Below are 20,056 nucleotides of genomic sequence, written 5' to 3'. Positions count from 1 at the left end.
TGGTGCGGAATGACAACGGAGTCGCGATGGTGATGTTTTCGTAAAGTTTGCGAATGTGGGCCTGATCTACGCTCTTACGAATGTAGCGTCAAGCTTTGCGGAAAAAAAAGAAAGATACCGTTCGTGGACAAGTTGAGCTAATACGTCTCGGAACGTACCGTTTGAAGCATTTGGATGGTGAAAGGACAAAAGGGGTGGGAGGGTGAGGGTAATTGCTTCGAGCTACTTTTATACAGACAAGTTCCTGAACCAGGCGAAATCGGCAACAGCAAAGTGGTTGCGACTTTCAAAACAATACCGTTTGCTCGTCAGTATTTCATGTGCAAACTTTTCTGCTACCTTTGTGCTGCGAAGGTGCAAATGCTCCAACGTTCGTTCAGCTTCGCACTGTACGGCATATATCACGTGTTGCCTGGCAGCCTCACATAAGATTGTGCGCGAAAAATCGACCAACAGACAAACGAGAAGCCCGCTTCGTTCTCGCTCGCGTTCCATGGTCTGCAGCATACTTTACAAGGTCGCACGACCTTACGCTGAGCTCGTTCAACCAGTGTACACCGAAAGCTGCCTCGCGTAGCACGACGTCCTCTTAGAGGAAAAAAAAAGAAGTGAGATTACGTCGCCGAAGAAGTGGAACAATTACGAAGGCTACGTCACCGAAGAATATTCGCAGATATCAGCGAGAGTTTTCAAAACATCTCGCTTCACGTCGTCTACAACACTGCTCGACTCCGCCCGCACGTCTTCTACAGTACGGCAGGCAATACGGTGCCGTCGGCGTAAGGCTGCAGCTCAGGGAAGCCCACCCCCCAAGTCGTCTCCCTCGGGTGAGTATGAGAGGAAAGGGGGTCGTCGCACCTTTCACGTCGCTTCGTCGACGGGCCTTCCACGAAGAATGTGCAGCCCTTGCGGAACGGCTCGCCGCTTCCAGAACCTCCAAAGCTGGCGTAGCGGTCTGCTTTGTCGACGCGCTGTTGTGACGAAGCGCCGACGATGCGCGCGCGCGTTATTTCCGCCGGTAAAAACCGCGCGTCCTGCTCGCACGATGCCTCGACAGGAAGTCTTGCGTGTGCGAACGTCGCTATACTCGGCCGCACACTTTAACGCGTGCAACGGCGGCGCATTCCCCCGTGGTCGACTCGTACAATGCGCTTCGAGAGAAGCCCGGCGACTTGCTATAGCGATACAATACAGCCGGCCGGAGCTGCCCGTCAAAAAGAAAGAAAAAAAAAATCGCCAAGTATACGACCTCGTAATCCCAACGCGTCGTCAGCGTGTTCCACACCGCACACAAGCTAGGCGACCACTCGTCTAGCCGGAATCCGGCGTTCAAGGTCGAAAGGGCAGCACCAACGTGCGACGAAGAGTGGGCGCGCTTCACACGACAGAGCCGATGACGCCGAGCGGAAGCGAGCGAGCGAGACTGCAAGACTGCGCAACAATTCGCGTGTATATGGGGCCAGTCTGGCTCTGATTCATTCGTCGCGACGGGCCAGCGCTGTGGCCCGGCACCCACCGCCGACATGAAGGTGGCTTGCATGCATGCGCTCAAATTATGGGCTGTCCAGATTAACGGGGGACTTTCGTAGTAATACTCAACACAGCAAAGGAAGTAGCAAGCAAAAGCGGCGTACTCGCATTGATTTCGCTGTTGTTTTGAGAGAGTGAAACATCTTTATTAATAATAATATTTGAATGGCGAGAGCAGTGTGGGAAGAACCCTCAGTCCAGGGTCCCTAAGATGATTCCGGCGATGTTTCGAGCCCGTTGTATCACAGCTCGGAGGACCTCGGGAGGTCCGTCGCGGAGGACATCGTCCCACAGCTCTTTGTTGCGTGCCAAACTTTGTTGTCTGGTTACAAACGCGCAGGCGTGTTCCGAAGAGACAGTCATTTCGCACAATATCTTCCGCTCGTCTCCCCCATCGTGAGAACGCAAACTCGCTACAGCGAAGTTACCTTATTCGAATTATCGCTTTATTCGAAACTTGTGTTTTTTGCCCTAAGTGCATATGCATTTAGGTCAGATTAGTAAAAGTGGAGCGGCGGCGTACTCCGCTTCGTGGCAAGAGCGAACCGTTCGTAGAGAAGAACGCGCTAATGCATCTCGCTGCGAATTTGCATGGTGGCGAGAATTCCCGCTCAGCAGACATGCCTTCAGCACTGGCAGGGCTTCATATGTGTTACTGTTGCGACTTCGTTAATTGGTGAAAATTCGATACAATGAGTTTATTGCCGATTATCGCACAATTGTTGGTGTCTCCCATTACATTAAACTTGGCTAAAATAAGCCCCCCCCCCCATTTCAATTTCTCCCATAATAAAATAATTTAACTTGAAGCAGCCTTCACTGACACACCTCGTATAATGCCTTAACGCTACACCACCATTTCCCAAACCATTAAGTTTATCTTGCAGTCCCTTTGACTCCTTTACGCGAGGGTCTACGGAAGGGTGTGTTTAGATAAGGATAGACTTAGGAGTCCCGACTATTTTTTGGTTTTAGCGAAAATGTTGCTAGAAAGGAATCAATGTTTGTTTTGTGAGCCACAGCGCGGATTTCCAGCAAGAAAATTGTGATTCCCTGAAAGTGGAGAAGAAAGTTCTTGCGACTTGCAGATTTTACAAGTTCGAAGACTTACCGCTCCGAGATTAAACATGGTACACCGTCAAACATATATTTTGTAATTTTAAACAATTAAAGCTACTGGTGCAAGGAAACTTAGACTTATGTAGCTCACAGTATGTTCTTTTAATTGCCAAACTTTGGTTTTCTCACTGACGCCGCAACCACTGACCCTGAGATCAGTTGCTTTGTGGGGCCATTTTCGCTAAAGTGACGAAACTAAAAATATATTCTGAGAAATCTTCAAATACTTTCCTGCAAACTAACGCAAAAAACAAATGTGCAGCTACGCTACGTACTTATTTAATAATAAAATCCTGAAAACGCCAAAATTGCAAAAGTAGCGAAAATGGACCAATTTAAGGCCGTTTAAAAAAACAATATTCGTCGATTTTCATTAAAATTTTATCGAATGCCCTCGTAGGACTGACAAATCTAGTACTGAAAAAAAAAACATATTCCAATAATTTATTTCAAGCGGCAAGATTGAGCCTATATTGAACCCTGTATGGCCACCCCTATATTGTGTGTATTATAATAATAAATTCGAAATTACATTCATATTGCATTCCGAGCTCGTTCTTGTGGTATAGTGAAGAATGGTGACTCGGAGTGTGCACTTCTTTTGTGCCTTTTCTGAGCCCCGAAATGAGTTGAGCTTGGGTTTTCAAGGCTCCTTCATCCGCATTCTGTTTCCTATGGTACGTTAAGGTAGCAAGCGCGCGAGAGCGCGCACAGCGAGCTGTGTAAGGCTAGTCTGGGGAAACTAATTCTAGCACTACTCTCTCTAATTGCACCTGCTCTCTGAAATACTCCCCGTTTATACTATGGCCGATGCGCCAGCCTAGCGTGAAAGCGTGACGCCGCCAATGCAGTGGATGAATCAGCTGGACGTGTTCATATAAGGACAGTCGCAAAAGGGGTCCGAGATATCATTTTTGATGCGAAAGTGCCAAATGGCCCATTGACCGACAAAGCCAGCGTCTGTCGTCTGTGGAAGCAAAAGGGCAGGTAAGTTCCCACTTACCTGCCCTTCACTGTTCCTTCACCCAATCTGCTCTTAGCAGATTGGGTGAGGGAACAAACGCGAGTTCATGACATCTTAGTTGAAATCAATAAAAGAAATGGGCAGGACATGTATAATGAGGAGGGAAGATAACCGATGGTCATTAAGGGTTACGGACTAGATTCCAAGGGAAGGGAAGCGTAGCAGGGGACGGCAGAAAGTTAGGTGGGCGGATGGCATTAAGAAGTTTGCAGGGACAACATGGCCACAATTAGTACATGACCGGGGTAGTTGGAGAAGTATGGGAGAGGCCTCTGCCCTGCAGTGGGCGTAACCAGGCTGATGATGATGATGATGAAGTTCCCACTGCCTGCGACGCCACGTCACGAGAGCGTCTTGACTGAGCAGAGCGGTGGAAAGGGAACACCTGCTGCCGCAATAGCGCGCGCCGCGCGATGCGTCAGGGGAGAGGGCATCGTCGCGACGCCACGTCACCCTGGCTCTCGGAAGCCTGTGTTATCCGCGCGCTCCTCGTCCGCGCAAGCTCTCGTCTACCTTGTCCAAATTAAAAGGCGCCAAGCGTCTCAACGCGCTCGCTTGCCCGCGAGGAGTTTGAACTAAAATTCTTATGTGAATCAGAAAAACCCTACCGCAGAATGGAACCGAGGCTACCTTTCCAACGTAAGTCTTCGTTTCACAAAAAGAAAGATTCTAACTTGGACAAAGTGCAATAATCTCGTTATCGCGAGCCATAAAATGTTGGAACTTAAAAAGCGCGTGGTACAGAGAATACAGTTTTCTACACATTAAGCGTGTTGCTCTAAATCCATGCAAGCTCTCTCACTAAATCAACGTAAATTGAATTAATCGTGGCAATTTTCGCTTCGACGCAGCAATGGTCTCTCCGAGGTCGCTGACCAGCACTCGTGAACGGAGGTCTTCGCAGCCTGCGCGCCTCAACGGGATTCAAGAGGGCCTCAGCTCCTTCGAATCGAGCGGTTGAGTGCTGCAAATCCTCGATGTTCGCGAGCGACGCGCAAACGAGAGCGCTGTCTTCCCCGCATTGCTCAACTAAGAGCGAGATTGATTCCTTTCTCCGCTTGGCGCAGAGTGGAGTCACTGATAAGCGACGCATGTGCTGTACGCGAGACAATGATTTGATTGATTGATTGATTGATTGATTGATTGATTGATTGATTGATTGATTGATTGATTGATTGATTGATTGCCATTAACGCCTCAAAGCAACACGGGCTGCCATACAAGCCGTAAGTGGAGGGCTCCGGAATAATTTTGCGGTTTGACCTTCACTGAAACGCGGAGGCGTCCGGATATCGAATAAGCGATCTCGTTCTCACCAAGTCGATCTCAGTCGCCACAGCGGGTATACGAGCGAGCTGAAATGCGCAGAACAGGCATACGTCATACGGAATGAGACCGGTTACGGTTTTACGAGCTCTTCTCTCAGCGGCATCAACGCATGCCGACGTCACTGCTTTCGCGAGTGCTGGGCCACAGGCCAGTTCCGATCACGTCCGGCGTCCGTCGCGACAGGAAAACAGAACGAAGCGGCACTAACTCCGACTGGCGTTTGCGCATTCCATATAGGTATACGGGAGGCGTCGTCGGTTACAGAGGAACTGCCTCGTTCTCGGGCTGCCCATAATCGGCAATACATCCAGTATACACTGGCACTTTCTCGCCACTGGGAGCAAGACGCGTGTCGCAGTGGCGGCCGATGCGGAACGCGTCGGGTCTTCTCCGCTTGGCTGCTTGGCGCACAGTGGAGTCACTCGATGAGCGACGCGCGTGCTACAATGAATCGAGACATGCGCGATACATACAGCGGTGGCCTGCCCACTTGCCAGCGCAATGCTAGGCAGCAACAGCGACAATGTATCTACAGAGAATCGACGGCACCACCAGTACGACGAGACGCGAACCAACAGACGGCGGCACCTAGCAAGGCGTGCGAGTTTTGAGTCGTGACGTCACAGGGGAAGGCCGACAGCCCATAGATTCGACGCGCAGCCCTCAAGTGAAGTTTAGCGGAATTATCCACTCTTTCTTTTCAATCCATTGTTTTTCGGCATCAATGGAAACGTAGTTGACGTCACAGCCAGAAAGCACAGGCTTTGTTACTGCGGAGGTGTTGCGCCTCAGATTACCCAGCGTCACCAGCTGGATCGGTGCCGTTTCAGACTGCATGGGGATAGCCACAGAAACGTGTAACTACACGAACATTTTTTGTTTACTATAACAGACACCTAATTAAGGAACACATGGCCCCGCGGGGACACCATACCCCTCTCCACGCCAAAAAAAGAAAATAATAATCACTCGGGTGACACAATCGTAGCTCGTCGTATAAGCGTGAAAGCGCGAAAGTCTACTGCGCCTACTCACCGCAAATGTACCGCGCACTGTAGAGCATGAAGAATTTCAACGGAACGGGAAGTGCAAGACGGGGTCCGTAAGTGATAAGACGACCGTTGCTTCCCTGCAGTTGTGTTGCACCTCGATTGCAAGCTTCGGGGAAGTGCTTATATAGCTAGCGCGCTCGACCTCCTAGGACATTCCAATTTTTAAATGTACCATAACTCGTAGTCTCGTAACGCTATATTTTTATATCGTGCGTACGCTGCCTGCTGTATTTGAATGCGGAGTGTTGCGAATAATTTTATGTACCGTGCACGTTGGCCCCCATATAAGGGCACAAGAGGATCGCTAAACTTAAAGGGCAAAATCGTCTATAAAGTGCAAATTGACAACAGCAATTTACTCGACGAACGTTGGGTCGCAGTATACGCACATAATACTCGAAACGATTACGGTATATACAACGGAGCCCCGCAGGGCTCGTGCTTATCCTATCGCTAAACACGTGAACTACGGTTCACGAACCTTGTGTACAGGATACAAATAATTCGGTGGTGATATAGCCATAATGCAAGAGAACTGCGTTAGGATTCCTCTCACAATTACTGGGATACCTCTTTGAGGTCCCGAATCCAAACCGCCGTTCACCACATTGTATCTCTTCGAGGAGCGAAGTGCAAGTGGTACGGAGCACATCATCGTCATTTGCACTTATATTGGGGCTCTTTCGCCATACCTGGCCCTTGCGCCAATAAAAACCAAACATTCATTCATTTGCACTTATATATATATACCCTCTTTATCTCTACCCCGTGACCGGCTTCCCACATATTACACACATACACTTTTTTGCACTTTGACACTCGTAATGCTAACGAATCAATACAGGGTGTTTCAGCGAACAAAGTGTAAAATAAAGATTTCTGTAGTAGAATACAACTTTAAGAAGCAGCAATTGGCCCAAAGTACATGGACCGCGCGGGGTTGTGTTACTCCGCTAGCCAATCGCAGAAGCAAACAAAATCGTCGTCACGCGGCCTTTTCAAAATGGCGTCGTACTTGGTAGCTCCGGAGCGTCTGCTATTCTTGAAGAGTCTTTTCACCGGCGAAAGCGATGAGGTGTGCAAAAGACATGGACAGAGTGTATGTAGTCTGAGCATTTCACTCTTCAAAAGTCCGCAGTACAGTTCATTTCACTGCTGACCCCGTTTTACTCATGAAACTTCACTGCAAACTGAACTTAAACTTGACAATAAACAGTTGCAGCGAAGCAAGCGTCTCATTTCAGTTCAACAAAGAGTTAGGCTTTCACCGTTAGCCTATAATAGGCGAGGGAAGACGTATAAAATTACGCGTTAATAATTTTATTTTTGTGGTTACTGCCTTATTTGGGTAACAGGAAAAGTTTGAAGTACGAATTATTTGCAGCCTCGCGGAAAAACAGTGGCTGGCGTATGAGGGCGTGGGCGGGGATTCACTGCAGACTTAAGTTGTGTCCGCCTATAGTAGCGTTCTTTTGAATTAACTCTGGAAGAATTATAAAGCTATATATATTTGCGGTACAATCACAGTTCTTTTGAATCACTCGTTTACTGATCTACCAAGTGCCAAAACCGACTCGCATTGTTATTTGAGAAGCTGCGTAACAATGCGTGGCCGCCAGTCCCGTACAACCGCGTAGAGCGCAGGACGCTGCGGTTCTAGACGTACTGCGCCCACCGCGGAAGGTTAGAAAAACGCCTACATAAGCACAGCAGAGAAGTGGCTACGTCAGGCGGCTCGACTGATAACTGTAGAAGCGTCATTCAAAACACACGGAATTGTTCTCCACTTCCGGCGGCGTTTTCTCTACTTCCCTTTTAAATAAAAAGATGTCGATCCATAAATATTTTCGTAAACAACAGTTAAATGTTAATTTTCGCTTTTACTTTCTGTCTGGCTGTTGCCTCGGCTCTCTCCCGTAGTACATCGCTTAATTTCTCAACTCCTTGCGACTCTTGTTTCCAGTTGCCAATTTTGCACGAAAAGTGCTGTACGAAATGGGTAAAGTGGGCCGTAAAGCCCCTTACACATCGTAAAGTAGTGCCACGCTTTGAAGAATGCCGCCGCCTCCTCCTCGCGCGCTCTGGCCGAGGCCGACGCCGCGTCGGCCTCGCCGACCGCCTTTAGCTCCATCACATTTCCGCGGCGTGCTGCTGTTTCTGGTGCTCTTTCTCTCCCCCTACTTTCATTCCCTACCCCCTGCGCAGCGCGGTTGAGGTGTCCTCTGCTGAGAGACAGTTACTGCGCTGCACTTTACCCCAACCTTTCCTTCCCATATTCAAGAATCTCCTTCTCTCTCTCTCTCTCGCTATTGGCCTAATAGCATCACGTGGGCCTTCGCGCCGTGCATCAGCGCCATTTTTACTCGAGAAGCGTCTAAGGAGTGGCGAGGAGCGCATGTTGGCGCCGTTGCTACGCTCGAGCAGTGTAGGCGGCGCCACGGTCGAGGAGGGAGCGTGAAAGAGAGAAACGAGGAGGAGTGAAGGTGGAGGAGGAGAGTGTCGCTACTTTACGAAGTTTAAGGGGCTTTGGTGGGCCGATCCCGGAGAGAGTGTGGATCACGTGGGCTGATTTGCTGGAGAGCCACGAGATGGTTATTGGCGGCGAGGAGTTACGGAGTCGCCATCTATCGGAAGCGCCTCGCTGCCGTAGTATGAGGGATCACGCGGCGCGCTCCTCATAGGTTTTGCTGTCAGCGCTCACTGAAAACACCACGCGCGAGCTCTCCCGGACGTTTCTGTAAGTACTTTCGAAACGAGAGAAGTTTTTTACTGCCTAAATAATAATCTTGGGCAAACTGAAAGCACACAATCGTTTACAGACGCTATCTCTTTAGCGAATACGTGAACGCCACTGAGCGCGGTAGCCGCGATGGGGTCTCCCGAGCCGGCTTTTTGCGTGAAAGGTAGGTAAACGCTGAGAGCAAACTATGGGAAATATGTTCTTATAGTGTTTGTATAACTAAATGGAGCATAATAGAACGAAGCCTCAATGCAGCGATCGCGCAGATTCGCAGCGACCGACTGCGCGTCTGCATGCTTGTCCGCGCACTGTTTCGCTTTCTCCGCGCGCGCGTTTTCGCACCATGCCATGAGCGTTAGGCCGCAGAATATGAGCATTTGACAGTATACAAGCAACCATTGTTGCGTGGGCGCTATCAAAGCTGTTCAAAAGTAATTTCGTTGTAGAGACTTCGACGCCTACGGGGACTGTGATGTGCCGTCGCGACGATTGAATTTTTTTTCTTGTAAATTCTTTGACCTTTCAATATTATTTCTCGAGTTGCGTCGCACTGTATGTTTATCGGTGCTCTCAACGTGCAATTTCCCGCTGCTCCTTTTTTGTAATCCAGTGCATTAATTCATAACACAAACATGACCATATGCCATGCTTTTTTTAAATGTGCTTCTTACCGCTGCCTTTCCACTCCACTGAACTTGCCAGTATCTATAGCATCGACAAGTTCATAGACCAAACCGTCATGACATTAGTCGGGCAGCGGACTCGGGCGAGCGTCCCAGTGCGCGTTTTCAGAACATCGCAGACCGGGCGCCGTAGTAGAAATCTTCCTCGCGTCTGTGCTTGCTGCATACCCGAGTTGTAGCCGATGACTGTTTGCTGGTTTTATGTTTCGCGAGCCAAGCTTCACGCAGCTTCTTGTCCTGTGGACGTGTGAATAAGGCTGACACCGGCCTCCGTTACGTGCGTCCGGCCCTGCGGCACCGAGCGGTAGCCTATTATGTTGCGCGCCTTCAAAGGCAGCCACTACATATTGTAGTGCTTTCAAGCGTTGTAAAGGAGACACTCGAAGCGGGAAAATTTCGTCACTAAATGAGGACCGCAGCGTACGAGGGGGTTTCAACTCGTTTTCAGGACAAGCAGCCGACGCGGCCGCTATGTCCACGTGAACCCTCCTAGCACGTCACGCCGACGGTGGCGCCAGCTTTTCCAGTGGTGGAGCTCGAGGCCAATAGCTACGCCGCAAAACGCATTCGCAGAAGGCGAGAAGTCTTATAGTAGCATTTAATTAACCGCTCCACGAAATCTTCGCTAATTCCGAAATTTGCGTTGGATCTGCTTTTTTTTTCTATCTGTGAAGACCATCGTGAGGGGGGGGGGGGGGGCTAAAACATATAGATCTGTGTATACGGGCTACCGCAGTATAATAGGCCCGCGTGCCTCTTTTCCACACATGCAGTCAGCATGCGCACTTTCCCGGAAAAAAAAGAAAAAGAAACGTTGGCGCGTGTTCGAAGCATAACAGAAAGATGGCGTTGGGCTTAAAAAAAGAGCAAAAAATAAATGCCCTGCCTCCACCACCGAAGTTCGAAGCACAACAGTCGCAAGTAAGTGCACTGACCGCGCCGTGCCACCAAAGAAACCGATGGGCGTCGACGTTTTCGTCCCAGGACGCGCCGCCAAAAGGCCCGCCGACGAGTGAGGGCCTATTTATACGTCGTTGCCGTTGTGTTTCACTAACTAAGCGGGCAAGGGAAGAGCAGGGCAGTGCGACGAAAACAGTGCTGCTAGGGGTCGAGGCACGAACGACAACACGGCTGCTGATAAGAGCAACGACATGTGCCCGATACTGCATATGCTATAGATACTGTCTCGATCGTCACCTTGTCTCGGCTGTTAGATCCCCTTCAAACGCCAATTAATTCTGTACGTTGAAAGGCTTACTGTAAGGCTTTTTTGCGACTCCTGCATTGTTAAAGACGTGCAGCAGCAGATGAGGTCTGGAAACCTGAATTTCTAAGAGAGTATTTGTCGTAGAAACTCCAAAAAAAAATATTTTGAAAAGCGACAACCGCGCATAAAGTATTTCACCAGGCTTGTGCTAGGAAAACACCTGTCAGACATCTGCCTAGGGCAAATTGTCCGGAAAGAAGAAATAAGATAAACCGCTATATAACAATGTACTACGTAAGCGTCGCAGTTTACTTGTCGAACGTCTATCCTGTAACTTTTTACTAACAGTTGTGGTCCATGTTAAAAAAATGCGGCGCATTTATATAACAAGTTTTCATTAGTATTGCTTATTTTCAGGCCAACTAGTTCGACTTCGCGATTCGCGAGAAAATCCTGCAGAGTATATGAACAAGCTACCTGTTACTAAAGAAAGTTGCGCATGGACATATAGAAAAGGCAATATATATATATATATATATATATATATATATATATATATATATATATATATATATATATATATATATATATATATATACACACGACTATACTTTCGTTTGCTAGACATTCGCCCGCAGCGAACAGTACAGCATTCTGCAGTATATATTTTTTTTCGGGAACTCGCCTTGAAACTTTAAATCTGAAAAAGTGTAGGCAGAGCCGCCACATATTCGTCGCGTTCAGCATTGCAGCTTGTATAATGAGCAAGCTCATGTTCCGCATCGGCCCATTCAACACGATAGCATGGCCTCCGAACGTGCGTCAATCTCGGAGGCCATGACGCTACAGTGAAGTGAATGAGTTCTGATGCAGCGTCATAACCGGGGACGGCTGAGGACCACCGGAGCTTCGAGTAGGCTGAATACCACGGTAGATTCATAACAAAAGAAGCTACAGGAATGGATGAAGACGACAGAGCACAGGACAAAGCTGTTCCATTTTCGTTAATTTCGCGGAATGTGGTTCCTTAGCCGGAGAGAAAACGCAGGCGAAACTTACGCATTTTTTTTTTAATTCGCGTACAAACGTCAACGCAGATTTGTCACAGTGACTGGCATGGATGCCGAGCTATTCTCTCGTATTTCGGCCGTTGTGCCAGCATAGTACTAGTTATCGAACCTTGCTAGGTTCACTCTTTGGCAATCATCAGAATACAATCTAGTCCAACTTCATCGATAACCAATTATAGCTTGGCTCGAGCAGAGGCCGTCAAAAAGTCATGACGTCACTGAGAGCTGGTGCGGGAACTATACGTAGGCGTCGCTACCCATCCTTCGTATGGTATGGTATGAATAACTTTATTTAGGTCCTGGGACTGATGCGGGCCGCTCCCACGTCGGTACAGAGAGGCCGAGCCCCTCTGCCGTCACACAGGCCCTCTGGACAGCCCTGAATTGGTCCGCCAGCCCTTCACTGTGCAGCATCCGCTGCCACCACTGCTCACCTCGAGAACCATCACCGGCCAACGCCAAGCAGCGCCAAAGCATGTGTTCTAAATCGAGCAAACCCCCACACTTACTACAATAGAGTGAAACCCCGCAGTCCGGATTAATGTCCGCGTATTTTTCTTTGTGGCTTATAACGAGCTTACTCCCACGGTATGAGCGGGCTTTCGATTCTCGCAGGAGCGTAATTTATTGCAATACAACTTGATTTGTTTTTTCTCTTTACACTGTCTCTTTCATTAGGGGTGTGCGAATAGCTCACTTTGAGACGGAATCGTATACGAATGAAATAGTGCCGGAAGCGAATCGAATATCGAAGACTTCTTCTTAATTTTCACTTTCACTTAACTGTTTTCAATTAATATAAAGCAACGTTCACATCGTAGTATATTCACAACGCTAGCAAGCTTCTGTCATTACACTGCACATATTATGAAGCACTGTTTATGAAATGAAAAAAAAGAAAGGAAGAAGACCACTAGGAGATAAGCAGCTCTGTCCGCAGACAGTGCACTTTTCTACAAGAATAGCGACTCAGCCGGAAAAAAATATGGATCCCTGAGTAATACGTACGTGCAGCGTACGTATTATGTAATACCATTATTCCACTTTTCGTCTTTGATGTCTATGCATTAAGGCCGCCCGAATGAAATATATCGCACGTATGCTCCAATGTTGTGTTTGATCGCGGCACAGTTGATTTAAAACATCCGGCAACTATTGGAAATATAGTCGTACTTACGAGTAACCACTGTTTCATTCGAAAGCCGAATATGAATGGGACAACTTACTCGATTTGTTATTCGAAAGTTTCGAATAATCGTACAGCTCAACCTCCAATATGCGCGGGGACGAACTTAAGAAAGGCGACGCTAACCAGTGCGGCAAAAATGGGTGCATTAAAAGAACTGACCTTGCGACAGGACTGCGGGCAGCCTATATACAAAAAGCCACAAACACGCAGTATACATCTGTTTACGGCGTATGAAGACAACGCTCTGTTTGGCGTCGCCTTCCAAACGGGGCGGCGACAAAAAGTCACCCACTTGAGCTAATCAGGTTTTTACTACACACCTACTACAGTCTAGCGTTTTGTTGTTCATCTCCTCTTCATCTTATCTCCCGTCATTAAAACCTCTGTCTCTATATTGTACAGTTACCTACGCCTCTAACGACCCCGGCTCCATCAATCTCTCTCCTGCTTTCTTATCTGTGCACCCATACTTTAGACGTAACTTGCTGCTCTCGACCGCTGACCAGTTAATGCTCATACCATGCAGCTTTGAAACCCAACACTCCTGGCTATTGAGTGTTCCCTAAGGTCCTTGCTGGGTGAATATCTTGGCGCTCCTTTGCAACGAGCTGAGTCTTCTCCGGACTTTTGCTAAGTCACTGACCACGCAATGCCTCGCTGCCCTTACGAGCGATCGTTCTGACCGCCACCCGGCGGGAATTTCAATAACCGTGCTTCTCATGTGACAGCGCGAAACGTTTGACAGCGAGACTGGAACACGACGTGCGGATACCGTCAATACAAGATTTCTTTTTTTAAAGAAACACCCATTTCCTAGCTGTCCACCATGTCTTAGTGGCAGACTTGCACACGTATGTCACATAAAAGTAGCCAATTATAATTACCATTGCTTCATTAATTAAAATATGTGATCGATTACAGTGACCAATTACCGCCCCACGAAAGTAACCTAGCGATTGCTAAAAAAAGTAATCAATTAGTCTTACGTTACTTGCCGTTACACTATTGTTGACATTCACCGAATCCAATACACAGGACGAGCTGGTGACCCATGGCGCTTTCAGTGCGCCCTCTGCAGCTTTATCACATGTCGTTTTCCAGCAATTGCTTCCCAAAACTTCATCGATCATAATCCCTTGCTTCCTTGCGAAGACATCAGGCAGCGACACTGAAAACGTGCTCGATGTGCTAGGGCAGCAGGGAAGGGTGAATGCAATGTACATACGAACACATTGCTCACAAGATCGTGCTTATACTCAATGCCGCGATGCTATAGGGTCTGCGTTCTCTATGAATCGTTGCTGGAGCTCGGAGAAGGTGGATCCCGGTAAGATGATTTCCTGGCACCAACGACCGAAAGGGACATCGCTATCGAACCCTATATATAACCCGGACTTCTCTCGTCAGCCATTTAGACTTGAACCGAGCAATTGTGAAGGGCGCCAGCAGAAGTTTATATACGTTCCTTGAAAACGAAAGTCTGGTTACAAGTGACTGGTCGCCGAAATTAAGGTAATTGACATTACATTGAGCGTTACTGAGTAAAAAGAAAACGTAATCGATAAATTACTCAGCTACAAAAAACCTTATTGAACACAAGTAATTAATTAGGTACAGTGGCTATGACGTTCACCACTGAACACAGGGCGAGGCAGCTGCATTCCGATGCGCGAAAACGCCCTTGTGCTAAGATTTCTATACAAAGGTGCACATTTTTATAGGCACCCACCATTAATGCCGATATTTCACGTGAAATAATACTAATGTGAGACCTCAGAACAATGTGAGGCCTGAAGTTTAGGGCAATGCGAGTAAAGCTTACAGGAGCTAACAGCGGTTGCATTGGAATCGCAACTATTCCTAGAACTCTATCGCAACATTGTGATCGCTTCGGATGAAGTACAAATTATAGCGTACAAGATTTGTTCCTTTTGTAATAACTCTTCTTTCTTCCTTTTTTTTTCTTTTAATACGCTTCTGCCCTTCCTGCAATAATTCCCATTAAGATTGCCAGTAAGTATGATATAAAAGAACATAACCATTTCCTTCATATGGTGAGAAGATACATTATTCGACTACAAGTGCCGTATGTACTCAAGCGGTGCACGATACAACTCCGGCGTGCGAAATCAACGGCTGGTGAAAAGACAGATAGACAGATAGATAGATGTAGGCTTTAAGTTCGCCTACTCTTACATATGTACTGTGCCACACGTACAAAACCGAAACTTCGAACTACTTTTCAACATTGCCCGTCTCTGACGTATCCACCGACCGACCGTACGTAATTTGTGATGCGAACGGAACAGGACTCATTGACACACGCTTCCAGCAGGCTCAGTGAGAGGCGGAGCAGAGCATTTTGTTTCTTCGTCGACATTAATTAAAGATACGCGCCCCAAGGTGATAAGTTACACAAGAGCGGTCCACAGACCATATAATCACGCCGTTCCGAGGTAAGGGCTGCAAACTTCGAAACCAACTGAAGGACCGCCGTATGCGTCACTTATCGGTTTATTCTGGCCCCAGCTTACCTGCTATGCATGGTCTGTATGGCTACGCCCTCCTACTCTAATGAAGTACAAGGCCACGAATAGAACGTGTGCCTTCATTCGTGCGCGTAGGTGAGCACAACAAATCCTGAAGTGATACAGAGGCGTTTGTTTTTTCCTCCCCTTAGCAATCCCTTTACTTTCGTAGTACTCCAAGCGCGATGACACGCGTAGACGCAACATCCGCTTCGCGACACTTGCTAGCAGCGGACAAGAAAAAACACACATGCACGGCTGCTTAAAGCATGCTGTTTGCGTTGGATAGTTCTTCGAGCATGCGCCACCAGACCTTTATAGTTCCGCAAGAGCAGTGGACTGGGAGAGAAGACACTAGTTATAACGAAGTCAAGGTCAACTATTGTAGTGATGCCAAACGAAAGTGTCGGGTCCTCCGAACACCGTGACGGTGTTCTTGGTATTGGTACGCGCTCGACTTCACGATAAAGTTCGTTTTAGCTGCAAATGCAAGGCTGGCCAAAAAGAACGGGGTTAAACAAAGAAGAAGAGCCAATACATCGATCCGCAACGCACAGAGGGTTTCCAGAAGATGGGCTCCACAACCGAAAGCTTCCTTTACGCGCCGCGTCATTATGTCGGTGCGCTTTTGCAAGCCCGTGGAAGCCGGATGAGTGACGTCAGACATCCGCACATTATTCGTTGCCACGAATTCTGTTTGACAGAACTGAAATTTTCCTCATACGGCCACGTTGTAAAGCGGAGCTGTTGCTATACGCCGTTCCGCTCCTACGAAAATAACAGTGAAGTGACCCGGCTGGCGTTATCACACACATCCATAATTAAATCAAAAGTGCGCAGTATCCACATACAGCAAGCAACAACCGGTGCTCACCTGTATCACTAGGATTTTAGTCCAACCGCTAGAAACTGACTACACAAGCGTCGGTGGCCAAACTTAGGCCAACAGAAAACCTCCAAGCGTTGAGCTCAAATACTGAGAAGGCCGCAGTGCTGTCCGGATTGGCAGATCGAATCGTGCCGTGTCATCTCCGCTTATTGCATCCGCACTGTAGCCGTGATGAAGCCAATGCAAAAACAGACATTCAGGCGTGGCGCCTAATCAAGCGGCAAAACGTTCCGCGTCACCGCGCGGCTTGCGTTGAATACGAACACGCGCGCGCGAGTAGGTGTTCTCTCATTCAAAAGAAAAATGGGTCGCGCAGCGATCCGCTAGTCAGCCTCACTATCAAAACGTCGGCTGCCAAGTAAGCGAACTAAACAAACTAAGCGTCAAAGCGGGCGGCATCGCTCCTTCTGTCCTTACATCGCATGCGTGCGTAATTACATTTGTGACAGCTAGCTGTAGCGCAAGGTAGGCTCTGATTTCCTCTAGGCGGCGATCGCATGAAAGTCGCGCCGATGACTTTTGGCGCTTAGGGAAGGACGCAGCGACGAGGTGAAGGGCGTAGGTGCGGTGCGAAGAGCTGGAGATATCTTTCTTTACACCTCCGCAAATCTGATAAGGTCGGTGACACCTGGGCGAGAAATAAAAAGGTACAACCGAAACACGCACGCTCCCGATTTGATGACTGCAACGTTGTTCACGGCTATTGCAAAAAAACACGGCAGTCGAGCCACACGGAAGGAGTGGAAGTTCCAGCTGGCTTCCGCTCACGCGAGATCGCACAAAAACAATGCAGTCACCGGTGAATATGCCAGATAAGGTGATCAAAGTGCGCTACCGCGACGCAAACGCTGCGCCCAGCCACCGCCAACGCCGGCGAACTGCGCTAATGCTGCTATTGAGCTCTCGCCCGAGTTGCAGTGCTCAAAAACCAATTGCCGCGGGTGCAAAGGTGACCCACGGGTCTCAGAACGCGGTTTAAAACGCTCGTTTGAAGCACATATAATCGCCAAAACACTTACGGGTATCCCAAGCTCAGTGACTCACTGCAAGGCAACTCGGCAACTCCTCCTTTTATTAGTAGCGTCCTCTTGCGAACAACGCATGTAGCCATGTAGATGTTTCTTTTCAAACCTGCAATATGCATAAAATCACAAATTTTAAATTGAATAAATATTTTAATTACTATCAATAGTAATGGTTACACCAGAGCGCTAATAACCTAAACATTTTGAGTGAAAAAAAAAGGACCTTAAAGTCGAAACCGAAACCAGACAATGAGGCAAACACTATCCGCTTCCGACTACCGCAACGTTCCTTCTAGATAGGGTTGTCCATTTCATGTGCATAACATTAAATTGATTTGAACAACCATCAATAAACACCGCGGGCATAACCAACTGTAGAGATGTGAGCTCTTTTTCCAGCAGCTCATGGGAAAAGTGGAGAAATCTGGCCTCTTGACATTATCCCACCTCCCAAGAAAAGCTTCAATGCAACGATAAAAGCTTAAAAGAGCGGAAGCAAATGATACTGTGACAGATGCATCGTATGCATGTGCAGTAAATGTGTTGCTGATAATGAATTGAGCCGGAGCACTGTACATAGCTTGCCTGGCAAACAAAAGCGGAGCAAAGAAAAGAAACCTTTCGTAAGAACTTTTCGCAAAGACAAAATAAAGTACTATCGAGGACCCTCCAAAATGAAATAGCTGAATTTCATTATGCCTGAGAAACAAAAATGAAGATGAAAACCGGTACGTTTTGCTTTTTACCATCTCTTCGCTTTCTTCGTTTACATCACCAACGTTACAAGCGCAACAGTGAAGGGATGAGCCTGATGAGCCCATAGGACAAATCGATCACTTAATTAAACGTTGCCCTCGCTTGCGCTCGCATTTCACATAGAGGTGGCATATCTTGCGGTGGGTTTCGGGCACTGCATAGGTGTTCGTTTTTTTTTTTTTTTTTTCAGGAGGGTGCCCAGAGTAAATGAAAACGACGCATACCCGAAACGCATACCCTACGGCGACAGACCGAAACAGCCGATTTTCTGGGCGACAAGAATGGTGGCTCCATCTGTAACTGCGCAGGCAAAACGCTATGCAAAACGCCCTTCGCACGCACCATAAACGAATGTTCGCAAATAACGTAAAACGGAGATCCGCTGGCTGTCCTGTGGACTTTCGTTTTTGGACGTGGACGTTCGGCTTTAGATAGGACGTACAGCGGACATTCATGGCCCCTTGGGCAGCACGACATCCAATATATATCGTGTGGCGCGATACGACCCTCCGTCATGGCTATGGTGTACAGCATTGTCCCTCTACAACGAACGCCTCTACAATTAAGGAATGATTCTGTCCCGGTTCTATTGCGAATAGTGCGGCGCGCGGCCTCTACAACGAAGTTACCTGTACAACGAATGATTTCGGAGGCTCTCCCAAAACTAGGGAGCATATTGAAAAATTTTCGCGGCGATTCCGTGGGCGCTGCCAAGTTTGATCACGTGGTGACGCGTCCATTGCTCGTCTCAGTCGCCTCCCACGACAACGGTGCGGCTCTGCGGTCCTCTGTTTCGGCGGATATCGTATATGGTGACTGAGTGGACGACACGCGAAGCTTTGGCCACAATTTCAGAGGACATCTCAGCGCTTCCGGACCTCCAAACGGCGCGAGCAGCGCAAAAAGCGGTGCTAAATATATATTGCAAACTATCCTCACTTTCGGCCTTTCCTCCCTTTCCGCCAATCAGTATCAGTTCCTTTATTTAGCAAATACTTTTAAGCAGCAGCCTGTCGCATATCTGACTCAGTAAAGTTCCCTGGGCGGTCACTCTGATTGCTTTTTTTTTTTTTTTGCCTAATCGTTCGCGGGTGTGCTCAGTTGCCATAGATTTGTTCTTGCTGCGCACAAGGCTTGCAACGTAGATGTTCTGTACTTTATAATAGCCTCAAGCAAATACGTAATTATCACTAGCCACTCACAGTCTGGGTTGTTATGAAACGTTCAGATTCGAACATAATTGTGCTGTTGGTGTAGTCGCTGTCACCATTGCGTTGGCACATTTGGGGTGGATATGTGTAGATAACACGCGAGAAACTTACTACAGTAAAACTCTGATATATCGAACCCACATATAACAAATTATTGTGTATAACGAACATCAGTAAAATCCCCACAAAAATTTTTCTATGATGGTTTTATTTTATATATCGAATTACCTATATAACGAATTTTTTTGTGATCCCCTTCAGGTCTCATATATCCGAGTTCGACCGTATATGCCAAGAAACGGCGCTGCTCCCTTTCTTACCGTATAATGAGTGGTACTCGCTCGTGCAGGCATTCCGGGCTTGAAGTCCTTTCCTTAGAGGTTGGCACTACAACGCTGGTGGATGAGTGAATTTTTATTCTCGAGGGAAGCCGTGCATCACGAAGAGCCGGCAACACAGGCAGCCCTTATGTAGCAAAGCTCAGTGAACTTGGGACACACAGATTCATTCCATTCCTTAATATACCAGTCAGAATTTTTGGAGCCAACTATTTAACGCGTCTTCAGGCCACTGCTCCATGTTTTGCAGCACGAATGGAGCACAGTGTGTTAGCGAAAACTCTGTTGCAACTCTGTAACAACAACTCTGTTGTTACAGAAGCAAGGCAAATGGTTTCGTATTCGTGCACTTTCTCTGAGGCAATG

At 47.8% G+C, this 20,056-nt stretch overlaps 1 protein-coding gene across 1 annotated transcript in view; it reads right to left on the bottom strand.

Moving 5' to 3' along the window:
- capt (adenylyl cyclase-associated protein 1) overlaps nt 1–17,470 on the bottom strand; it is a 39,285-nt gene extending 21,815 nt beyond the window's left edge. Inside the window, exon 1 of the mRNA XM_075690332.1 lies at nt 17,380–17,470. The gene's annotated coding sequence lies outside the window, so the exon portion shown is untranslated. The remainder of the gene's footprint in view (nt 1–17,379) is intronic.
- Nucleotides 17,471–20,056: the final 2,586 nt, after the last annotated feature.

Source organism: Dermacentor variabilis, chromosome 4 (genome assembly GCF_050947875.1).
Source record: "Dermacentor variabilis isolate Ectoservices chromosome 4, ASM5094787v1, whole genome shotgun sequence".
NCBI classification, from domain to species: Eukaryota; Metazoa; Arthropoda; class Arachnida; order Ixodida; family Ixodidae; genus Dermacentor; species Dermacentor variabilis.
The sequence above is the reverse complement of the archived record's forward strand: the minus strand, read 5'-3'. Positions and strand labels throughout refer to the sequence as shown.